We start from the raw sequence: 22,002 nt of genomic DNA on the forward strand, positions 1-22,002 counted from the left end.
CTCTCCTGGAGTCCGAGGGCGTGCGGGGTGTTGGGGTGCTGCTCCCTCCGTCCCCTGGTTTGTCCCGGCTCTTTTTCCCCTGTGTGTCGGGGCCACCGCGGCCGGCGGGAACGGAGGGCTCCTGGCTCTTGTGGGAGACGTGAGGGGGCGCGCGCGCGCGCGCGCGGGGGTGTGGGGCGAGGTGCCGGCCAGCAGAGACAGAGGCCTCCGGTGGGGCGGGGCGGGTGGGCATCCCGTTTGCCGGAGGACACGCCGATCCTGTGTCTCGGGGCCCAGGTGCAGGCACAGGGATGGTCGTCCCCTGGGCTCGGGCCGAGGTGCGAAGGACCGGCACGTCCTGGGATGGAGAAAGCCTGGTGGAGGCCAGCGCCGGCAGGCAGCCCTGGGCTTGGGCTTTGGGGGCGGCGGGGGCGGGGAGCGGGAGGGAGCGCGGCGATGGCAGCGGCGGCGGCGACCGCGGCTCGGTGAAGGGCTGCGGGCTGTCGGCCTGCGGGAGCGAAGAGGACTGAGAAGAGGGTGTGGGGGGGAGCCGGGGCCGACGGGCCTGGCGTGCGGCCCGGGCTGCGAGCTTGTAGTGCCGGGCGGCTGACCCGCCGCTGGCCAGGGGGACCTTCGGCGGGCTGGGCGGCTGCAGAGGGGCAAGGGGCGCCAGGGGTTCGGAGGGAGCCACGCCGGGGCGGCGGCGCAAAAGGAGAGGCGAGCAAAAGCCTACAGCACCCGGTATTCCCAGGCGGTCTCCCATCCAAGTACTAACCAGGCCCGACCCTGCTTAGCTTCCGAGATCAGACGAGATCGGGCGCGTTCAGGGTGGTATGGCCGTAGACGCTGGGACCCGGCTCCCGGCGCCCCAAGAGCCTGCTCCCGGCCTGCCTCGTGAGCGCGCGCCATGCAGCTGGGTCGCTCGGGTGGCGAGCATCTCCCTGCTGACCGGCTCCGCCAGCGCCTCACCTCCCGCCTGCTCCCCGCCTCCTCCGGACGAATCTGGCGCGCGAGGCCCCTTCGCGCCTTCCGTGGCTCCACGGGACTCTGCCATTACCCTGATGGTGACAGAAGTCGTGGAACTCTGGCATCCTGGGACTCCCCGGGACCCGACCGGAATACACCCCGCCCCGCTACCGCCACCAGGCCCACCCCGAACGCATCCCCAACGCTGGTCGCCAGCAGGCAGCCCTGTGTTTGGGAGTTGTGGGAGGAGCCCGCGGCAGCGGCGGCGAGGGCAGAGCTGGCGTCGGCGGTGGGGAGCGCGGCGGTGGAGGCGGTGGCGGCGGCGGCGGCGGCGGCGGCGGCGGCGGCGGCGGCGGCGGCGGCAGCGGCGGGGCGGGGAGCGGGAGGGAGCGCGGCGATGGCGGCGGTGGCCGCGAGCGAGGTGAAGGCGGCGGCGACGGCGGCGGCGGCGGGGGCGAGGGCAGCGCTGGCGGCAGTAGCGGGCAGCGCGGTGCTGGCGGCGACGGCGACCGCGGCTCAGCGAACGGGTGCGGCCTGACGGCCTGCGGGAGCGAAGAGGACTAAGAAGAGGGTATGGGGGGGAGCCCGGGCCGACAAGCCTAGCGTGCGACCCGGACTGCCAGGTTGTACGTCCGTGCGGCGGACCCGCCGCTGGTCAGGGGGACCTTCGTTGGGCTGGGCGGCTGCAGAGGGGCAAGGGGCGCCAGGGGTTCGGAGGGAGCCACGTCGGGGCGGCGGCGCAAAAGGAGAGGCGAGCAAAAAGCCTACAGCACCCGGTATTCCCAGGCGGTCTCCCATCCAAGTACTAACCAGGCCCGACCCTGCTTAGCTTCCGAGATCAGACGAGATCGGGCGCGTTCAGGGTGGTATGGCCGTAGACGCTGGGACCCGGCTCCCGGCGCCCCAAGAGCCTGCTCCCGGCCTGCCTCGTGAGCGTGCGCCGTGCTGCTGGGCCCCTCGGGTGGCGAGCATCTCCCCGCTGGCCGGCTCCGCCGGCGCCGCGCCTCCCGCCTGTTCCTCGCCTCCTCCGGACGCCGCCGGCGTGGGCGGCGGGCTACTCTTGGCCCGCAGCGAGGCCCCTTCGCGCCACCCGTGGCTCCACGGGCCTCTGTCACTTCCCTGACGGTGACAGAAGTCTCGGCGCCCTGGCATCCTGGGACTCCCCGGGCCCCGAACGGCTTACACCCCGCCCCCCCACCCCAACCCCGCTCACCCCCACCCCCAGCCCCACCTCCCCAGACCCGCCTGGCTGCTCTGCGGTCCCCCGCTCATGGCAAGCGAGGGCGTCGCAGGGTCCTCTCAGGCCCCTCCGGCCCTAGGCACGCGCGGCCCTGGCCCTGGCACTGGCCGGCCCCACCGACTGGCCCAAAGCCACGGGGAGCCACCCGTGCCACCAGGGTGCAGCGGCTCCAGTCTGCCGTCACCCTTCGTCACACAGCCTTCCGTCTGGGCCCTCGCCCCTCGTCAGCGACCAGCGGCCCACCCGATCTCCGGTCCCTTCACTGGCTACACGTCACCTCGCCTGACCCAGGGAGGTGAGAGAGAGGATGAGAGAAGGCCAGAGACGGAGCAAGAGAGAGGCGGAGAGAGACAGACGGGGACTGTGGGGACAGAGTCCCAGAGAGCCGTTTCCAGGCCCTGGGCCTCGCGTGGAGGGGTGCTGCCTCGGGTGGTGCACGGTCATCAGCTGTGACCGCTTGGCCGTCAGCTGTTGCCAGTTGGCCATGGGCCACCCGTACAGCGGCGGTGGCCAAGCTAGGAAGCGCGGATGGTGGACTGCAAATTGCAGAGGGGCGCGGATTGCAGTTGGCCGGCTTGGTGTGTCGGTCGGTTGGTGGGTCGGTTGGTTGGCAGAGAAGCGGCCGGCAGGTTGGGGATCGTGCGGCTCCGGCTTGCTGCGTCTCCGAGCCAGCCGCCCGTGAGAAATGGTGCTATGAGCCCCCTATCCATGGCTCCGTTGGTGTTTCTTCTTGGCCTGGCCATATCCTGCGTTCTTGTGCGGGCAGAGGGACTAGAGTCCCCGCAGGACAGGGACCGACAGACAGAACGGGAGGAGGAGGAGGAGGCAGCGCGATGGAAATATACACGTATATGTGCATGTATGTATCTAGACATACAGAGAGACTCGGACAGAGACAGAGAAAGAGGGGGCTGGCACGCGGGGAGAGAGCTCCTGAGCGAGAGCCACAGCCCAACAGGCATGTCACAGAGCCAGACGGACAGGGGGTGGAGGTTGAGGGGGAGGGACGCACAGGCTGGGACACGGACTGGGACGGACGCACTGAGGCTGTGTTGAGGTGGCAGCTTCTCCACCGGTGTGTGGTCGTGCCCGGGGCTGGGCTCCGCTAAGGAGGCAGTGCCCGGGCTTTGGCAGTCACCCTCGAAGCCCCCGGGGCGGGCCGCCAGGGTCTCCGGAGCACCGGTGCCGGTGGGCTCCGAGCCCCGCCCAGGGTCCCGCCCGCGGGAGGAGAGTGGCAGCCCTAGGCACCCTCGTTGTGAGGGTCGTGTGCCTGCGTGCCTGCTCTTCCCCTTGTGGTGGTGTGGGGAGCTGGAGCATCAAGGGTTAAGAAAATGTAGCTACAAGCAGAGGTTGGGAGGATGGCTGAGGGGAACTCCCATAAGCATAAAGAACAAACAGACACCTGCTGTTCTGGGAATGGGACAATATCAAAAGGTCTAAAGACAGTCAGGGCCAAACTTTGGAAAAAACGTAACTAATCTGTACTTGCTGCCTCAGCCGCTTTATGTAACCTTCTTGTTTCTGTCTGTATAAAAGCATGCTGAAAAATCAAGCAGGCGCAGCAGTCTAGTCAGAACCGCTCGCCCTCCCGATCCCATCTTTGTCTCTTGTCCAATTTTTTCTCAATCCTCACTCCCCACTTCAGGAACCGTTCGTCTCGTCGGCAGGCTCCGACAAGTGGCGCCCGAACAGGGACCTGAATACTGGGGAATCAGTGAAGGACTCCGCTTGCAAATGAGACGCGTCGAATAAGGTTAGTGAAAGCGGTGAGATACCATAGTCGGGAGTAAAATAAAATGGGACAGGGTCACAGTAAAAGGCTGTTTACTCACATGTTAAGGAGCATGCTAAAAGCTAGAGGAGTTAAAACCAGTGAAGCACAGTTGCTTCGATTTTTAGAATTTGTAGTACAAATATGTCCCTGGTTCCCCCGAAGAAGGGACTTTAAACTTAGAAACTTGGGAAAAGGTGAGAGAGCGTTTACAGGGATATTATGATGCTCATGGACCCTCTGAAGTACCAGTAGATACTTTTTCCTTATGGAATTTGGTTAGGGATGTGATCGATCCTAGACACGAGGGAATCACATACTCTGAAAATGATCAACCCAAACTGGATCCCCCTTGGAAGCACAGGGGCAAAGATTACAAGCTGCACTCACTTCCCTCTCTGTTCAAATGCAATTAGTCCAGGCTCAACAGACTGGGCCTTTATTAGAATCTCAATCAGAATAGAAGCCTAGGTTACAATTAAGCTCTCCTCCAAGTGTAGTTGCAGGGCTAGATCCACTGCCCGAGGCCCCTATCAACAGATAAAAGATTCAAGCCGCCAAGCTGCTAGTACAGGAGCAACTTAAAAAGGGACACATTGCCCCCTCCAGTTCTCCCGGGAATTCTCCCGTGTTTGTAATTAATTAAAAAAAAAAAAAAAAAATCTGGCAGATAGAGATTATTACAAGATTTACAAAAAGTTAATAAAACCATGAAATTAACGGGAGCCTTACAGACAGGCTTGCCCTGTCCTGCAGCCATACCAAAAAACACATATAAAATTGTTTTGGACTGCAAAGATTGTTTTTATACTATACCTTTAAATCCTGATGACTGCCCCAGATTTGCTTTCAGTGTTCCTTCCGTTAATTTACAAGAACCTTTTAAGAGATATCATTGGCTAGTGCTACCTCAGGGAATGGCTAGTAGCCCTACACTATGTCAAAAATTTGTATCAGCTGCAATAAAACCTACCCGAAGGACATTTCCAGATATTTACATCATCCACTACATGGATGACATACTTCTTGCCCACTCTTGTGAACCAAAGTTGCTTGCTGCTTTTGCTCATTTACAAAAAAAGCTCCACGATTATGGGCTAGTTATAGCCCCAGAAAAAATTCAGCAAGTGCCTCCTTACTCTTATCTGGGATATTGCTTAATGCCTCAGGCCGTTGTGCCTCAAGAAATACAAATCCGGCGAGATTGTTTAAAAACATCAAATGATTTCCAAAGGCTACTGGGAGACATTAACTGGATTAGACCTCAGTTGCGGTTGACAACCGGTGAATTACAACCTTTGTTTAAAATGTTACGTGGGGAAGCTGATCCTACTTCTCCCCGCGAGATAACACGGGGAAGAGGCTTTGCTTGTATTTCTCCAGGTCCGGAAGAAAAACCTTTGTGAATTCCTGGTCGGTGTTAAACCATACCATGAACGACAGCCCACAGAAGAGAAGACATCTAGAGATACCCATCCACGCCCCTAGGGTGTGGAAAAGCTCTCACTTTCCGCAGCCGCAGAAGGACTGTCCACTTCAGACCCTGTTAAATGGATAAAGACTTTGGGTAGAGGGTTTTTGCTGGGGATATTGCTCTTCTGTTTATTGTTCTGTTTATTTTACATAGTCCTCAGATGTGGACAAATAGCCCTCCGACGGGCTGTAAGTGAAACAACTACACGTTCTGTGTTTCTCATGCTTCAAAAACAAAAAAGGGGGAGATGTAGTCACACAACAGCCTAGCCGACTGTCCCCCCATGTCTTTCCTTAAGGAAAGAAGAGTCTGTAAGACTGTGCCTTTCTGGGACTCTGTTCCATTCTTGTGTTTACACCTTATGTCTCTCTGTCTGGTCCCCCAAAAGATGGTTTGCAGCCAAAGACGGGTAAGATATCTCACGGGAGATACAACCTAAGCCAGGCGGAACCGAGTGGGGACCCCCAATGAGCTGCCTTAGAAGACCCAAAAAGGAGCCTTTCCTCCCCTTCCCCCTGCCTGGCAAAAGCCACTGCTGTCTCTGGCTTTCCTCTCTCACCTGATTGTGAGAGAAGTCATGAGGGCAATGAAGATCAGTTCTCTCCACTTATCTCAACAGAGCTGTTACAATATGAGTGACTTGACCCTGAGAAGGTAAGACATCATGGGACTTTATGCTTCGGCTGTTAACAGACAAAGGGTGATTGGAATAAACATTTTTTCTGCTATGAGGTATGAGTCTCACAGACCGTGTAAGAAAAAAATGTTACTCTTGATCTTATCCAGTTTCATAAAGAGGTCTTGACACTGCGAGAGACCTCTCCTTTAAACACCGATATAGCTGATACTCTCAACAAACTTGTCTCTAGTTTTCACAATGTATTTCCATCATACTCTTCAATGCTTCGAATTATGGCCCCCCTTGTAATTCCGCTTGTTGTGATCCTCCTGATACTATGTTTCCTCCCCTGCATCACAAAAGCTGTGATGGGGATAGTCACAGATATTTATGGAGAAATTCACAAAATAAGGCTCCACATGGCTGATAGACCAAAAGCCACTGCCCCTGTCTAACCCCAAAGGAGATCGGTAGCCAATGACGGGTAATGATCAGTGGATGTCTTACGACCTAAGACAGGAGTCGATCGCTTTGCTGAAGGATATCCAATGACGGGTAAGTGAGAAGGTCTGTACTGACCACCTAAGCCACGCACGATCTCAAAAACTAAAAAAGGGGGAATTGTGGGGAGCTGGAGCATCAAGCGTTAAGAAAATGTAACTACAAGCAGAGGTTGGGAGGATGGCTGAGGGGAACTCCGCTAAGCATAAAGAACAAACAGACACCTGCTGTTCTGGGAATGGGACAATATCAAAAGGTCTAAAGACAGTCAGGGCCAAACTTTGGAAAAACGTAACTAATCTGTCCTTGCTGCCTCAGCCGCTTTATGTAACCTTCTTGTTTCTGTCTGTATAAAAGCATGCTGAAAAATCAAGCAGGCGCAGCAGTCTAGTCAGAACCGCTCGCCCTCCCGATCCCATCTTTGTCTCTTGTCCAATTTTTTCTCAATCCTCACTCCGCACTTCAGGAACCGTTCGTCTCGTCGGCAGGCTCCGACATGGTGGTCTCTCCTGGAGTCCGAGGGCGTGCGGGGTGTTGGGGTGCTGCTCCCTCCGTCCCCTGGTTTGTCCCGGCTCTTTTTCCCCTGTGTGTCGGGGCCACCGCGGCCGGCGGGAACGGAGGGCTCCTGGCTCTTGTGGGAGACGTGAGGGGGCGCGCGCGCGCGCGCGCGGGGGTGTGGGGCGAGGTGCCGGCCAGCAGAGACAGAGGCCTCCGGTGGGGCGGGGCGGGTGGGCATCCCGTTTGCCGGAGGACACGCCGATCCTGTGTCTCGGGGCCCAGGTGCAGGCACAGGGATGGTCGTCCCCTGGGCTCGGGCCGAGGTGCGAAGGACCGGCACGTCCTGGGATGGAGAAAGCCTGGTGGAGGCCAGCGCCGGCAGGCAGCCCTGGGCTTGGGCTTTGGGGGCGGCGGGGGCGGGGAGCGGGAGGGAGCGCGGCGATGGCAGCGGCGGCGGCGACCGCGGCTCGGTGAAGGGCTGCGGGCTGTCGGCCTGCGGGAGCGAAGAGGACTGAGAAGAGGGTGTGGGGGGGAGCCGGGGCCGACGGGCCTGGCGTGCGGCCCGGGCTGCGAGCTTGTAGTGCCGGGCGGCTGACCCGCCGCTGGCCAGGGGGACCTTCGGCGGGCTGGGCGGCTGCAGAGGGGCAAGGGGCGCCAGGGGTTCGGAGGGAGCCACGCCGGGGCGGCGGCGCAAAAGGAGAGGCGAGCAAAAGCCTACAGCACCCGGTATTCCCAGGCGGTCTCCCATCCAAGTACTAACCAGGCCCGACCCTGCTTAGCTTCCGAGATCAGACGAGATCGGGCGCGTTCAGGGTGGTATGGCCGTAGACGCTGGGACCCGGCTCCCGGCGCCCCAAGAGCCTGCTCCCGGCCTGCCTCGTGAGCGCGCGCCATGCAGCTGGGTCGCTCGGGTGGCGAGCATCTCCCTGCTGACCGGCTCCGCCAGCGCCTCACCTCCCGCCTGCTCCCCGCCTCCTCCGGACGAATCTGGCGCGCGAGGCCCCTTCGCGCCTTCCGTGGCTCCACGGGACTCTGCCATTACCCTGATGGTGACAGAAGTCGTGGAACTCTGGCATCCTGGGACTCCCCGGGACCCGACCGGAATACACCCCGCCCCGCTACCGCCACCAGGCCCACCCCGAACGCATCCCCAACGCTGGTCGCCAGCAGGCAGCCCTGTGTTTGGGAGTTGTGGGAGGAGCCCGCGGCAGCGGCGGCGAGGGCAGAGCTGGCGTCGGCGGTGGGGAGCGCGGCGGTGGAGGCGGTGGCGGCGGCGGCGGCGGCGGCGGCGGCGGCGGCGGCGGCGGCGGCGGCGGCGGCAGCGGCGGGGCGGGGAGCGGGAGGGAGCGCGGCGATGGCGGCGGTGGCCGCGAGCGAGGTGAAGGCGGCGGCGACGGCGGCGGCGGCGGGGGCGAGGGCAGCGCTGGCGGCAGTAGCGGGCAGCGCGGTGCTGGCGGCGACGGCGACCGCGGCTCAGCGAACGGGTGCGGCCTGACGGCCTGCGGGAGCGAAGAGGACTAAGAAGAGGGTATGGGGGGGAGCCCGGGCCGACAAGCCTAGCGTGCGACCCGGACTGCCAGGTTGTACGTCCGTGCGGCGGACCCGCCGCTGGTCAGGGGGACCTTCGTTGGGCTGGGCGGCTGCAGAGGGGCAAGGGGCGCCAGGGGTTCGGAGGGAGCCACGTCGGGGCGGCGGCGCAAAAGGAGAGGCGAGCAAAAAGCCTACAGCACCCGGTATTCCCAGGCGGTCTCCCATCCAAGTACTAACCAGGCCCGACCCTGCTTAGCTTCCGAGATCAGACGAGATCGGGCGCGTTCAGGGTGGTATGGCCGTAGACGCTGGGACCCGGCTCCCGGCGCCCCAAGAGCCTGCTCCCGGCCTGCCTCGTGAGCGTGCGCCGTGCTGCTGGGCCCCTCGGGTGGCGAGCATCTCCCCGCTGGCCGGCTCCGCCGGCGCCGCGCCTCCCGCCTGTTCCTCGCCTCCTCCGGACGCCGCCGGCGTGGGCGGCGGGCTACTCTTGGCCCGCAGCGAGGCCCCTTCGCGCCACCCGTGGCTCCACGGGCCTCTGTCACTTCCCTGACGGTGACAGAAGTCTCGGCGCCCTGGCATCCTGGGACTCCCCGGGCCCCGAACGGCTTACACCCCGCCCCCCCACCCCAACCCCGCTCACCCCCACCCCCAGCCCCACCTCCCCAGACCCGCCTGGCTGCTCTGCGGTCCCCCGCTCATGGCAAGCGAGGGCGTCGCAGGGTCCTCTCAGGCCCCTCCGGCCCTAGGCACGCGCGGCCCTGGCCCTGGCACTGGCCGGCCCCACCGACTGGCCCAAAGCCACGGGGAGCCACCCGTGCCACCAGGGTGCAGCGGCTCCAGTCTGCCGTCACCCTTCGTCACACAGCCTTCCGTCTGGGCCCTCGCCCCTCGTCAGCGACCAGCGGCCCACCCGATCTCCGGTCCCTTCACTGGCTACACGTCACCTCGCCTGACCCAGGGAGGTGAGAGAGAGGATGAGAGAAGGCCAGAGACGGAGCAAGAGAGAGGCGGAGAGAGACAGACGGGGACTGTGGGGACAGAGTCCCAGAGAGCCGTTTCCAGGCCCTGGGCCTCGCGTGGAGGGGTGCTGCCTCGGGTGGTGCACGGTCATCAGCTGTGACCGCTTGGCCGTCAGCTGTTGCCAGTTGGCCATGGGCCACCCGTACAGCGGCGGTGGCCAAGCTAGGAAGCGCGGATGGTGGACTGCAAATTGCAGAGGGGCGCGGATTGCAGTTGGCCGGCTTGGTGTGTCGGTCGGTTGGTGGGTCGGTTGGTTGGCAGAGAAGCGGCCGGCAGGTTGGGGATCGTGCGGCTCCGGCTTGCTGCGTCTCCGAGCCAGCCGCCCGTGAGAAATGGTGCTATGAGCCCCCTATCCATGGCTCCGTTGGTGTTTCTTCTTGGCCTGGCCATATCCTGCGTTCTTGTGCGGGCAGAGGGACTAGAGTCCCCGCAGGACAGGGACCGACAGACAGAACGGGAGGAGGAGGAGGAGGCAGCGCGATGGAAATATACACGTATATGTGCATGTATGTATCTAGACATACAGAGAGACTCGGACAGAGACAGAGAAAGAGGGGGCTGGCACGCGGGGAGAGAGCTCCTGAGCGAGAGCCACAGCCCAACAGGCATGTCACAGAGCCAGACGGACAGGGGGTGGAGGTTGAGGGGGAGGGACGCACAGGCTGGGACACGGACTGGGACGGACGCACTGAGGCTGTGTTGAGGTGGCAGCTTCTCCACCGGTGTGTGGTCGTGCCCGGGGCTGGGCTCCGCTAAGGAGGCAGTGCCCGGGCTTTGGCAGTCACCCTCGAAGCCCCCGGGGCGGGCCGCCAGGGTCTCCGGAGCACCGGTGCCGGTGGGCTCCGAGCCCCGCCCAGGGTCCCGCCCGCGGGAGGAGAGTGGCAGCCCTAGGCACCCTCGTTGTGAGGGTCGTGTGCCTGCGTGCCTGCTCTTCCCCTTGTGGTGGTGTGGGGAGCTGGAGCATCAAGGGTTAAGAAAATGTAGCTACAAGCAGAGGTTGGGAGGATGGCTGAGGGGAACTCCGATAAGCATAAAGAACAAACAGACACCTGCTGTTCTGGGAATGGGACAATATCAAAAGGTCTAAAGACAGTCAGGGCCAAACTTTGGAAAAAACGTAACTAATCTGTACTTGCTGCCTCAGCCGCTTTATGTAACCTTCTTGTTTCTGTCTGTATAAAAGCATGCTGAAAAATCAAGCAGGCGCAGCAGTCTAGTCAGAACCGCTCGCCCTCCCGATCCCATCTTTGTCTCTTGTCCAATTTTTTCTCAATCCTCACTCCCCACTTCAGGAACCGTTCGTCTCGTCGGCAGGCTCCGACAAGTGGCGCCCGAACAGGGACCTGAATACTGGGGAATCAGTGAAGGACTCCGCTTGCAAATGAGACGCGTCGAATAAGGTTAGTGAAAGCGGTGAGATACCATAGTCGGGAGTAAAATAAAATGGGACAGGGTCACAGTAAAAGGCTGTTTACTCACATGTTAAGGAGCATGCTAAAAGCTAGAGGAGTTAAAACCAGTGAAGCACAGTTGCTTCGATTTTTAGAATTTGTAGTACAAATATGTCCCTGGTTCCCCCGAAGAAGGGACTTTAAACTTAGAAACTTGGGAAAAGGTGAGAGAGCGTTTACAGGGATATTATGATGCTCATGGACCCTCTGAAGTACCAGTAGATACTTTTTCCTTATGGAATTTGGTTAGGGATGTGATCGATCCTAGACACGAGGGAATCACATACTCTGAAAATGATCAACCCAAACTGGATCCCCCTTGGAAGCAGAGGGGCAAAGATTACAAGCTGCACTCACTTCCCTCTCTGTTCAAATGCAATTAGTCCAGGCTCAACAGACTGGGCCTTTATTAGAATCTCAATCAGAATAGAAGCCTAGGTTACAATTAAGCTCTCCTCCAAGTGTAGTTGCAGGGCTAGATCCACTGCCCGAGGCCCCTATCAACAGATAAAAGATTCAAGCCGCCAAGCTGCTAGTACAGGAGCAACTTAAAAAGGGACACATTGCCCCCTCCAGTTCTCCCGGGAATTCTCCCGTGTTTGTAATTAATTAAAAAAAAAAAAAAAAAAATCTGGCAGATAGAGATTATTACAAGATTTACAAAAAGTTAATAAAACCATGAAATTAACGGGAGCCTTACAGACAGGCTTGCCCTGTCCTGCAGCCATACCAAAAAACACATATAAAATTGTTTTGGACTGCAAAGATTGTTTTTATACTATACCTTTAAATCCTGATGACTGCCCCAGATTTGCTTTCAGTGTTCCTTCCGTTAATTTACAAGAACCTTTTAAGAGATATCATTGGCTAGTGCTACCTCAGGGAATGGCTAGTAGCCCTACACTATGTCAAAAATTTGTATCAGCTGCAATAAAACCTACCCGAAGGACATTTCCAGATATTTACATCATCCACTACATGGATGACATACTTCTTGCCCACTCTTGTGAACCAAAGTTGCTTGCTGCTTTTGCTCATTTACAAAAAAAGCTCCACGATTATGGGCTAGTTATAGCCCCAGAAAAAATTCAGCAAGTGCCTCCTTACTCTTATCTGGGATATTGCTTAATGCCTCAGGCCGTTGTGCCTCAAGAAATACAAATCCGGCGAGATTGTTTAAAAACATCAAATGATTTCCAAAGGCTACTGGGAGACATTAACTGGATTAGACCTCAGTTGCGGTTGACAACCGGTGAATTACAACCTTTGTTTAAAATGTTACGTGGGGAAGCTGATCCTACTTCTCCCCGCGAGATAACACGGGGAAGAGGCTTTGCTTGTATTTCTCCAGGTCCGGAAGAAAAACCTTTGTGAATTCCTGGTCGGTGTTAAACCATACCATGAACGACAGCCCACAGAAGAGAAGACATCTAGAGATACCCATCCACGCCCCTAGGGTGTGGAAAAGCTCTCACTTTCCGCAGCCGCAGAAGGACTGTCCACTTCAGACCCTGTTAAATGGATAAAGACTTTGGGTAGAGGGTTTTTGCTGGGGATATTGCTCTTCTGTTTATTGTTCTGTTTATTTTACATAGTCCTCAGATGTGGACAAATAGCCCTCCGACGGGCTGTAAGTGAAACAACTACACGTTCTGTGTTTCTCATGCTTCAAAAACAAAAAAGGGGGAGATGTAGTCACACAACAGCCTAGCCGACTGTCCCCCCATGTCTTTCCTTAAGGAAAGAAGAGTCTGTAAGACTGTGCCTTTCTGGGACTCTGTTCCATTCTTGTGTTTACACCTTATGTCTCTCTGTCTGGTCCCCCAAAAGATGGTTTGCAGCCAAAGACGGGTAAGATATCTCACGGGAGATACAACCTAAGCCAGGCGGAACCGAGTGGGGACCCCCAATGAGCTGCCTTAGAAGACCCAAAAAGGAGCCTTTCCTCCCCTTCCCCCTGCCTGGCAAAAGCCACTGCTGTCTCTGGCTTTCCTCTCTCACCTGATTGTGAGAGAAGTCATGAGGGCAATGAAGATCAGTTCTCTCCACTTATCTCAACAGAGCTGTTACAATATGAGTGACTTGACCCTGAGAAGGTAAGACATCATGGGACTTTATGCTTCGGCTGTTAACAGACAAAGGGTGATTGGAATAAACATTTTTTCTGCTATGAGGTATGAGTCTCACAGACCGTGTAAGAAAAAAATGTTACTCTTGATCTTATCCAGTTTCATAAAGAGGTCTTGACACTGCGAGAGACCTCTCCTTTAAACACCGATATAGCTGATACTCTCAACAAACTTGTCTCTAGTTTTCACAATGTATTTCCATCATACTCTTCAATGCTTCGAATTATGGCCCCCCTTGTAATTCCGCTTGTTGTGATCCTCCTGATACTATGTTTCCTCCCCTGCATCACAAAAGCTGTGATGGGGATAGTCACAGATATTTATGGAGAAATTCACAAAATAAGGCTCCACATGGCTGATAGACCAAAAGCCACTGCCCCTGTCTAACCCCAAAGGAGATCGGTAGCCAATGACGGGTAATGATCAGTGGATGTCTTACGACCTAAGACAGGAGTCGATCGCTTTGCTGAAGGATATCCAATGACGGGTAAGTGAGAAGGTCTGTACTGACCACCTAAGCCACGCACGATCTCAAAAACTAAAAAAGGGGGAATTGTGGGGAGCTGGAGCATCAAGCGTTAAGAAAATGTAACTACAAGCAGAGGTTGGGAGGATGGCTGAGGGGAACTCCGCTAAGCATAAAGAACAAACAGACACCTGCTGTTCTGGGAATGGGACAATATCAAAAGGTCTAAAGACAGTCAGGGCCAAACTTTGGAAAAACGTAACTAATCTGTCCTTGCTGCCTCAGCCGCTTTATGTAACCTTCTTGTTTCTGTCTGTATAAAAGCATGCTGAAAAATCAAGCAGGCGCAGCAGTCTAGTCAGAACCGCTCGCCCTCCCGATCCCATCTTTGTCTCTTGTCCAATTTTTTCTCAATCCTCACTCCGCACTTCAGGAACCGTTCGTCTCGTCGGCAGGCTCCGACATGGTGGTCTCTCCTGGAGTCCGAGGGCGTGCGGGGTGTTGGGGTGCTGCTCCCTCCGTCCCCTGGTTTGTCCCGGCTCTTTTTCCCCTGTGTGTCGGGGCCACCGCGGCCGGCGGGAACGGAGGGCTCCTGGCTCTTGTGGGAGACGTGAGGGGGCGCGCGCGCGCGCGCGCGGGGGTGTGGGGCGAGGTGCCGGCCAGCAGAGACAGAGGCCTCCGGTGGGGCGGGGCGGGTGGGCATCCCGTTTGCCGGAGGACACGCCGATCCTGTGTCTCGGGGCCCAGGTGCAGGCACAGGGATGGTCGTCCCCTGGGCTCGGGCCGAGGTGCGAAGGACCGGCACGTCCTGGGATGGAGAAAGCCTGGTGGAGGCCAGCGCCGGCAGGCAGCCCTGGGCTTGGGCTTTGGGGGCGGCGGGGGCGGGGAGCGGGAGGGAGCGCGGCGATGGCAGCGGCGGCGGCGACCGCGGCTCGGTGAAGGGCTGCGGGCTGTCGGCCTGCGGGAGCGAAGAGGACTGAGAAGAGGGTGTGGGGGGGAGCCGGGGCCGACGGGCCTGGCGTGCGGCCCGGGCTGCGAGCTTGTAGTGCCGGGCGGCTGACCCGCCGCTGGCCAGGGGGACCTTCGGCGGGCTGGGCGGCTGCAGAGGGGCAAGGGGCGCCAGGGGTTCGGAGGGAGCCACGCCGGGGCGGCGGCGCAAAAGGAGAGGCGAGCAAAAGCCTACAGCACCCGGTATTCCCAGGCGGTCTCCCATCCAAGTACTAACCAGGCCCGACCCTGCTTAGCTTCCGAGATCAGACGAGATCGGGCGCGTTCAGGGTGGTATGGCCGTAGACGCTGGGACCCGGCTCCCGGCGCCCCAAGAGCCTGCTCCGGGCCTGCCTCGTGAGCGCGCGCCATGCAGCTGGGTCGCTCGGGTGGCGAGCATCTCCCTGCTGACCGGCTCCGCCAGCGCCTCACCTCCCGCCTGCTCCCCGCCTCCTCCGGACGAATCTGGCGCGCGAGGCCCCTTCGCGCCTTCCGTGGCTCCACGGGACTCTGCCATTACCCTGATGGTGACAGAAGTCGTGGAACTCTGGCATCCTGGGACTCCCCGGGACCCGACCGGAATACACCCCGCCCCGCTACCGCCACCAGGCCCACCCCGAACGCATCCCCAACGCTGGTCGCCAGCAGGCAGCCCTGTGTTTGGGAGTTGTGGGAGGAGCCCGCGGCAGCGGCGGCGAGGGCAGAGCTGGCGTCGGCGGTGGGGAGCGCGGCGGTGGAGGCGGTGGCGGCGGCGGCGGCGGCGGCGGCGGCGGCGGCGGCGGCAGCGGCGGGGCGGGGAGCGGGAGGGAGCGCGGCGATGGCGGCGGTGGCCGCGAGCGAGGTGAAGGCGGCGGCGACGGCGGCGGCGGCGGGGGCGAGGGCAGCGCTGGCGGCAGTAGCGGGCAGCGCGGTGCTGGCGGCGACGGCGACCGCGGCTCAGCGAACGGGTGCGGCCTGACGGCCTGCGGGAGCGAAGAGGACTAAGAAGAGGGTATGGGGGGGAGCCCGGGCCGACAAGCCTAGCGTGCGACCCGGACTGCCAGGTTGTACGTCCGTGCGGCGGACCCGCCGCTGGTCAGGGGGACCTTCGTTGGGCTGGGCGGCTGCAGAGGGGCAAGGGGCGCCAGGGGTTCGGAGGGAGCCACGTCGGGGCGGCGGCGCAAAAGGAGAGGCGAGCAAAAAGCCTACAGCACCCGGTATTCCCAGGCGGTCTCCCATCCAAGTACTAACCAGGCCCGACCCTGCTTAGCTTCCGAGATCAGACGAGATCGGGCGCGTTCAGGGTGGTATGGCCGTAGACGCTGGGACCCGGCTCCCGGCGCCCCAAGAGCCTGCTCCCGGCCTGCCTCGTGAGCGTGCGCCGTGCTGCTGGGCCCCTCGGGTGGCGAGCATCTCCCCGCTGGCCGGCTCCGCCGGCGCCGCGCCTCCCGCCTGTTCCTCGCCTCCTCCGGACGCCGCCGGCGTGGGCGGCGGGCTACTCTTGGCCCGCAGCGAGGCCCCTTCGCGCCACCCGTGGCTCCACGGGCCTCTGTCACTTCCCTGACGGTGACAGAAGTCTCGGCGCCCTGGCATCCTGGGACTCCCCGGGCCCCGAACGGCTTACACCCCGCCCCCCCACCCCAACCCCGCTCACCCCCACCCCCAGCCCCACCTCCCCAGACCCGCCTGGCTGCTCTGCGGTCCCCCGCTCATGGCAAGCGAGGGCGTCGCAGGGTCCTCTCAGGCCCCTCCGGCCCTAGGCACGCGCGGCCCTGGCCCTGGCACTGGCCGGCCCCACCGACTGGCCCAAAGCCACGGGGAGCCACCCGTGCCACCAGGGTGCAGCGGCTCCAGTCTGCCGTCACCCTTCGTCACACAGCCTTCCGTCTGGGCCCTCGCCCCTCGTCAGCGACCAGCGGCCCACCCGATCTCCGGTCCCTTCACTGGCTACACGTCACCTCGCCTGACCCAGGGAGGTGAGAGAGAGGATGAGAGAAGGCCAGAGACGGAGCAAGAGAGAGGCGGAGAGAGACAGACGGGGACTGTGGGGACAGAGTCCCAGAGAGCCGTTTCCAGGCCCTGGGCCTCGCGTGGAGGGGTGCTGCCTCGGGTGGTGCACGGTCATCAGCTGTGACCGCTTGGCCGTCAGCTGTTGCCAGTTGGCCATGGGCCACCCGTACAGCGGCGGTGGCCAAGCTAGGAAGCGCGGATGGTGGACTGCAAATTGCAGAGGGGCGCGGATTGCAGTTGGCCGGCTTGGTGTGTCGGTCGGTTGGTGGGTCGGTTGGTTGGCAGAGAAGCGGCCGGCAGGTTGGGGATCGTGCGGCTCCGGCTTGCTGCGTCTCCGAGCCAGCCGCCCGTGAGAAATGGTGCTATGAGCCCCCTATCCATGGCTCCGTTGGTGTTTCTTCTTGGCCTGGCCATATCCTGCGTTCTTGTGCGGGCAGAGGGACTAGAGTCCCCGCAGGACAGGGACCGACAGACAGAACGGGAGGAGGAGGAGGAGGCAGCGCGATGGAAATATACACGTATATGTGCATGTATGTATCTAGACATACAGAGAGACTCGGACAGAGACAGAGAAAGAGGGGGCTGGCACGCGGGGAGAGAGCTCCTGAGCGAGAGCCACAGCCCAACAGGCATGTCACAGAGCCAGACGGACAGGGGGTGGAGGTTGAGGGGGAGGGACGCACAGGCTGGGACACGGACTGGGACGGACGCACTGAGGCTGTGTTGAGGTGGCAGCTTCTCCACCGGTGTGTGGTCGTGCCCGGGGCTGGGCTCCGCTAAGGAGGCAGTGCCCGGGCTTTGGCAGTCACCCTCGAAGCCCCCGGGGCGGGCCGCCAGGGTCTCCGGAGCACCGGTGCCGGTGGGCTCCGAGCCCCGCCCAGGGTCCCGCCCGCGGGAGGAGAGTGGCAGCCCTAGGCACCCTCGTTGTGAGGGTCGTGTGCCTGCGTGCCTGCTCTTCCCCTTGTGGTGGTGTGGGGAGCTGGAGCATCAAGGGTTAAGAAAATGTAGCTACAAGCAGAGGTTGGGAGGATGGCTGAGGGGAACTCCCATAAGCATAAAGAACAAACAGACACCTGCTGTTCTGGGAATGGGACAATATCAAAAGGTCTAAAGACAGTCAGGGCCAAACTTTGGAAAAAACGTAACTAATCTGTACTTGCTGCCTCAGCCGCTTTATGTAACCTTCTTGTTTCTGTCTGTATAAAAGCATGCTGAAAAATCAAGCAGGCGCAGCAGTCTAGTCAGAACCGCTCGCCCTCCCGATCCCATCTTTGTCTCTTGTCCAATTTTTTCTCAATCCTCACTCCCCACTTCAGGAACCGTTCGTCTCGTCGGCAGGCTCCGACAAGTGGCGCCCGAACAGGGACCTGAATACTGGGGAATCAGTGAAGGACTCCGCTTGCAAATGAGACGCGTCGAATAAGGTTAGTGAAAGCGGTGAGATACCATAGTCGGGAGTAAAATAAATTGGGACAGGGTCACAGTAAAAGGCTGTTTACTCACATGTTAAGGAGCATGCTAAAAGCTAGAGGAGTTAAAACCAGTGAAGCACAGTTGCTTCGATTTTTAGAATTTGTAGTACAAATATGTCCCTGGTTCCCCCGAAGAAGGGACTTTAAACTTAGAAACTTGGGAAAAGGTGAGAGAGCGTTTACAGGGATATTATGATGCTCATGGACCCTCTGAAGTACCAGTAGATACTTTTTCCTTATGGAATTTGGTTAGGGATGTGATCGATCCTAGACACGAGGGAATCACATACTCTGAAAATGATCAACCCAAACTGGATCCCCCTTGGAAGCAGAGGGGCAAAGATTACAAGCTGCACTCACTTCCCTCTCTGTTCAAATGCAATTAGTCCAGGCTCAACAGACTGGGCCTTTATTAGAATCTCAATCAGAATAGAAGCCTAGGTTACAATTAAGCTCTCCTCCAAGTGTAGTTGCAGGGCTAGATCCACTGCCCGAGGCCCCTATCAACAGATAAAAGATTCAAGCCGCCAAGCTGCTAGTACAGGAGCAACTTAAAAAGGGACACATTGCCCCCTCCAGTTCTCCCGGGAATTCTCCCGTGTTTGTAATTAATTAAAAAAAAAAAAAAAAAAATCTGGCAGATAGAGATTATTACAAGATTTACAAAAAGTTAATAAAACCATGAAATTAACGGGAGCCTTACAGACAGGCTTGCCCTGTCCTGCAGCCATACCAAAAAACACATATAAAATTGTTTTGGACTGCAAAGATTGTTTTTATACTATACCTTTAAATCCTGATGACTGCCCCAGATTTGCTTTCAGTGTTCCTTCCGTTAATTTACAAGAACCTTTTAAGAGATATCATTGGCTAGTGCTACCTCAGGGAATGGCTAGTAGCCCTACACTATGTCAAAAATTTGTATCAGCTGCAATAAAACCTACCCGAAGGACATTTCCAGATATTTACATCATCCACTACATGGATGACATACTTCTTGCCCACTCTTGTGAACCAAAGTTGCTTGCTGCTTTTGCTCATTTACAAAAAAAGCTCCACGATTATGGGCTAGTTATAGCCCCAGAAAAAATTCAGCAAGTGCCTCCTTACTCTTATCTGGGATATTGCTTAATGCCTCAGGCCGTTGTGCCTCAAGAAATACAAATCCGGCGAGATTGTTTAAAAACATCAAATGATTTCCAAAGGCTACTGGGAGACATTAACTGGATTAGACCTCAGTTGCGGTTGACAACCGGTGAATTACAACCTTTGTTTAAAATGTTACGTGGGGAAGCTGATCCTACTTCTCCCCGCGAGATAACACGGGGAAGAGGCTTTGCTTGTATTTCTCCAGGTCCGGAAGAAAAACCTTTGTGAATTCCTGGTCGGTGTTAAACCATACCATGAACGACAGCCCACAGAAGAGAAGACATCTAGAGATACCCATCCACGCCCCTAGGGTGTGGAAAAGCTCTCACTTTCCGCAGCCGCAGAAGGACTGTCCACTTCAGACCCTGTTAAATGGATAAAGACTTTGGGTAGAGGGTTTTTGCTGGGGATATTGCTCTTCTGTTTATTGTTCTGTTTATTTTACATAGTCCTCAGATGTGGACAAATAGCCCTCCGACGGGCTGTAAGTGAAACAACTACACGTTCTGTGTTTCTCATGCTTCAAAAACAAAAAAGGGGGAGATGTAGTCACACAACAGCCTAGCCGACTGTCCCCCCATGTCTTTCCTTAAGGAAAGAAGAGTCTGTAAGACTGTGCCTTTCTGGGACTCTGTTCCATTCTTGTGTTTACACCTTATGTCTCTCTGTCTGGTCCCCCAAAAGATGGTTTGCAGCCAAAGACGGGTAAGATATCTCACGGGAGATACAACCTAAGCCAGGCGGAACCGAGTGGGGACCCCCAATGAGCTGCCTTAGAAGACCCAAAAAGGAGCCTTTCCTCCCCTTCCCCCTGCCTGGCAAAAGCCACTGCTGTCTCTGGCTTTCCTCTCTCACCTGATTGTGAGAGAAGTCATGAGGGCAATGAAGATCAGTTCTCTCCACTTATCTCAACAGAGCTGTTACAATATGAGTGACTTGACCCTGAGAAGGTAAGACATCATGGGACTTTATGCTTCGGCTGTTAACAGACAAAGGGTGATTGGAATAAACATTTTTTCTGCTATGAGGTATGAGTCTCACAGACCGTGTAAGAAAAAAATGTTACTCTTGATCTTATCCAGTTTCATAAAGAGGTCTTGACACTGCGAGAGACCTCTCCTTTAAACACCGATATAGCTGATACTCTCAACAAACTTGTCTCTAGTTTTCACAATGTATTTCCATCATACTCTTCAATGCTTCGAATTATGGCCCCCCTTGTAATTCCGCTTGTTGTGATCCTCCTGATACTATGTTTCCTCCCCTGCATCACAAAAGCTGTGATGGGGATAGTCACAGATATTTATGGAGAAATTCACAAAATAAGGCTCCACATGGCTGATAGACCAAAAGCCACTGCCCCTGTCTAACCCCAAAGGAGATCGGTAGCCAATGACGGGTAATGATCAGTGGATGTCTTACGACCTAAGACAGGAGTCGATCGCTTTGCTGAAGGATATCCAATGACGGGTAAGTGAGAAGGTCTGTACTGACCACCTAAGCCACGCACGATCTCAAAAACTAAAAAAGGGGGAATTGTGGGGAGCTGGAGCATCAAGCGTTAAGAAAATGTAACTACAAGCAGAGGTTGGGAGGATGGCTGAGGGGAACTCCGCTAAGCATAAAGAACAAACAGACACCTGCTGTTCTGGGAATGGGACAATATCAAAAGGTCTAAAGACAGTCAGGGCCAAACTTTGGAAAAACGTAACTAATCTGTCCTTGCTGCCTCAGCCGCTTTATGTAACCTTCTTGTTTCTGTCTGTATAAAAGCATGCTGAAAAATCAAGCAGGCGCAGCAGTCTAGTCAGAACCGCTCGCCCTCCCGATCCCATCTTTGTCTCTTGTCCAATTTTTTCTCAATCCTCACTCCGCACTTCAGGAACCGTTCGTCTCGTCGGCAGGCTCCGACATGGTGGTCTCTCCTGGAGTCCGAGGGCGTGCGGGGTGTTGGGGTGCTGCTCCCTCCGTCCCCTGGTTTGTCCCGGCTCTTTTTCCCCTGTGTGTCGGGGCCACCGCGGCCGGCGGGAACGGAGGGCTCCTGGCTCTTGTGGGAGACGTGAGGGGGCGCGCGCGCGCGCGCGCGGGGGTGTGGGGCGAGGTGCCGGCCAGCAGAGACAGAGGCCTCCGGTGGGGCGGGGCGGGTGGGCATCCCGTTTGCCGGAGGACACGCCGATCCTGTGTCTCGGGGCCCAGGTGCAGGCACAGGGATGGTCGTCCCCTGGGCTCGGGCCGAGGTGCGAAGGACCGGCACGTCCTGGGATGGAGAAAGCCTGGTGGAGGCCAGCGCCGGCAGGCAGCCCTGGGCTTGGGCTTTGGGGGCGGCGGGGGCGGGGAGCGGGAGGGAGCGCGGCGATGGCAGCGGCGGCGGCGACCGCGGCTCGGTGAAGGGCTGCGGGCTGTCGGCCTGCGGGAGCGAAGAGGACTGAGAAGAGGGTGTGGGGGGGAGCCGGGGCCGACGGGCCTGGCGTGCGGCCCGGGCTGCGAGCTTGTAGTGCCGGGCGGCTGACCCGCCGCTGGCCAGGGGGACCTTCGGCGGGCTGGGCGGCTGCAGAGGGGCAAGGGGCGCCAGGGGTTCGGAGGGAGCCACGCCGGGGCGGCGGCGCAAAAGGAGAGGCGAGCAAAAGCCTACAGCACCCGGTATTCCCAGGCGGTCTCCCATCCAAGTACTAACCAGGCCCGACCCTGCTTAGCTTCCGAGATCAGACGAGATCGGGCGCGTTCAGGGTGGTATGGCCGTAGACGCTGGGACCCGGCTCCC

General features: G+C 58.5%; 7 non-coding genes across 7 annotated transcripts; all 7 read right to left on the minus strand.

Moving 5' to 3' along the window:
• Window positions 1-705: 705 nt before the first annotated feature.
• On the minus strand, window positions 706-824 carry LOC148757776 (5S ribosomal RNA). Its single transcript, XR_016021846.1, has one exon. It is a non-coding gene; the product is annotated as a 5S ribosomal RNA (ribosomal RNA).
• Window positions 825-1,706: 882 nt separating this feature from the next.
• LOC148757777 (5S ribosomal RNA) lies at window positions 1,707-1,825 on the minus strand. Its single transcript, XR_016021847.1, has one exon. It is a non-coding gene; the product is annotated as a 5S ribosomal RNA (ribosomal RNA).
• A 5,934-nt stretch (window positions 1,826-7,759) lies between these two features.
• On the minus strand, window positions 7,760-7,878 carry LOC148757778 (5S ribosomal RNA). Its single transcript, XR_016021848.1, has one exon. It is a non-coding gene; the product is annotated as a 5S ribosomal RNA (ribosomal RNA).
• An 888-nt stretch (window positions 7,879-8,766) lies between these two features.
• LOC148757779 (5S ribosomal RNA) lies at window positions 8,767-8,885 on the minus strand. Its single transcript, XR_016021849.1, has one exon. It is a non-coding gene; the product is annotated as a 5S ribosomal RNA (ribosomal RNA).
• A 5,935-nt stretch (window positions 8,886-14,820) lies between these two features.
• On the minus strand, window positions 14,821-14,939 carry LOC148757780 (5S ribosomal RNA). The gene has a single exon (XR_016021850.1). It is a non-coding gene; the product is annotated as a 5S ribosomal RNA (ribosomal RNA).
• An 873-nt stretch (window positions 14,940-15,812) lies between these two features.
• On the minus strand, window positions 15,813-15,931 carry LOC141568730 (5S ribosomal RNA). Its single transcript, XR_012491950.2, has one exon. It is a non-coding gene; the product is annotated as a 5S ribosomal RNA (ribosomal RNA).
• Window positions 15,932-21,866: 5,935 nt separating this feature from the next.
• On the minus strand, window positions 21,867-21,985 carry LOC141568720 (5S ribosomal RNA). The gene has a single exon (XR_012491940.2). It is a non-coding gene; the product is annotated as a 5S ribosomal RNA (ribosomal RNA).
• Between the last annotated feature and the right edge of the window lie 17 nt (window positions 21,986-22,002).

This window comes from Rhinolophus sinicus, chromosome 7 (genome assembly GCF_057876585.1).
Source record: "Rhinolophus sinicus isolate RSI-liver-muscle chromosome 7, RSI-T2T, whole genome shotgun sequence".
In the NCBI taxonomy this organism is placed as follows: domain Eukaryota; kingdom Metazoa; phylum Chordata; class Mammalia; order Chiroptera; family Rhinolophidae; genus Rhinolophus; species Rhinolophus sinicus.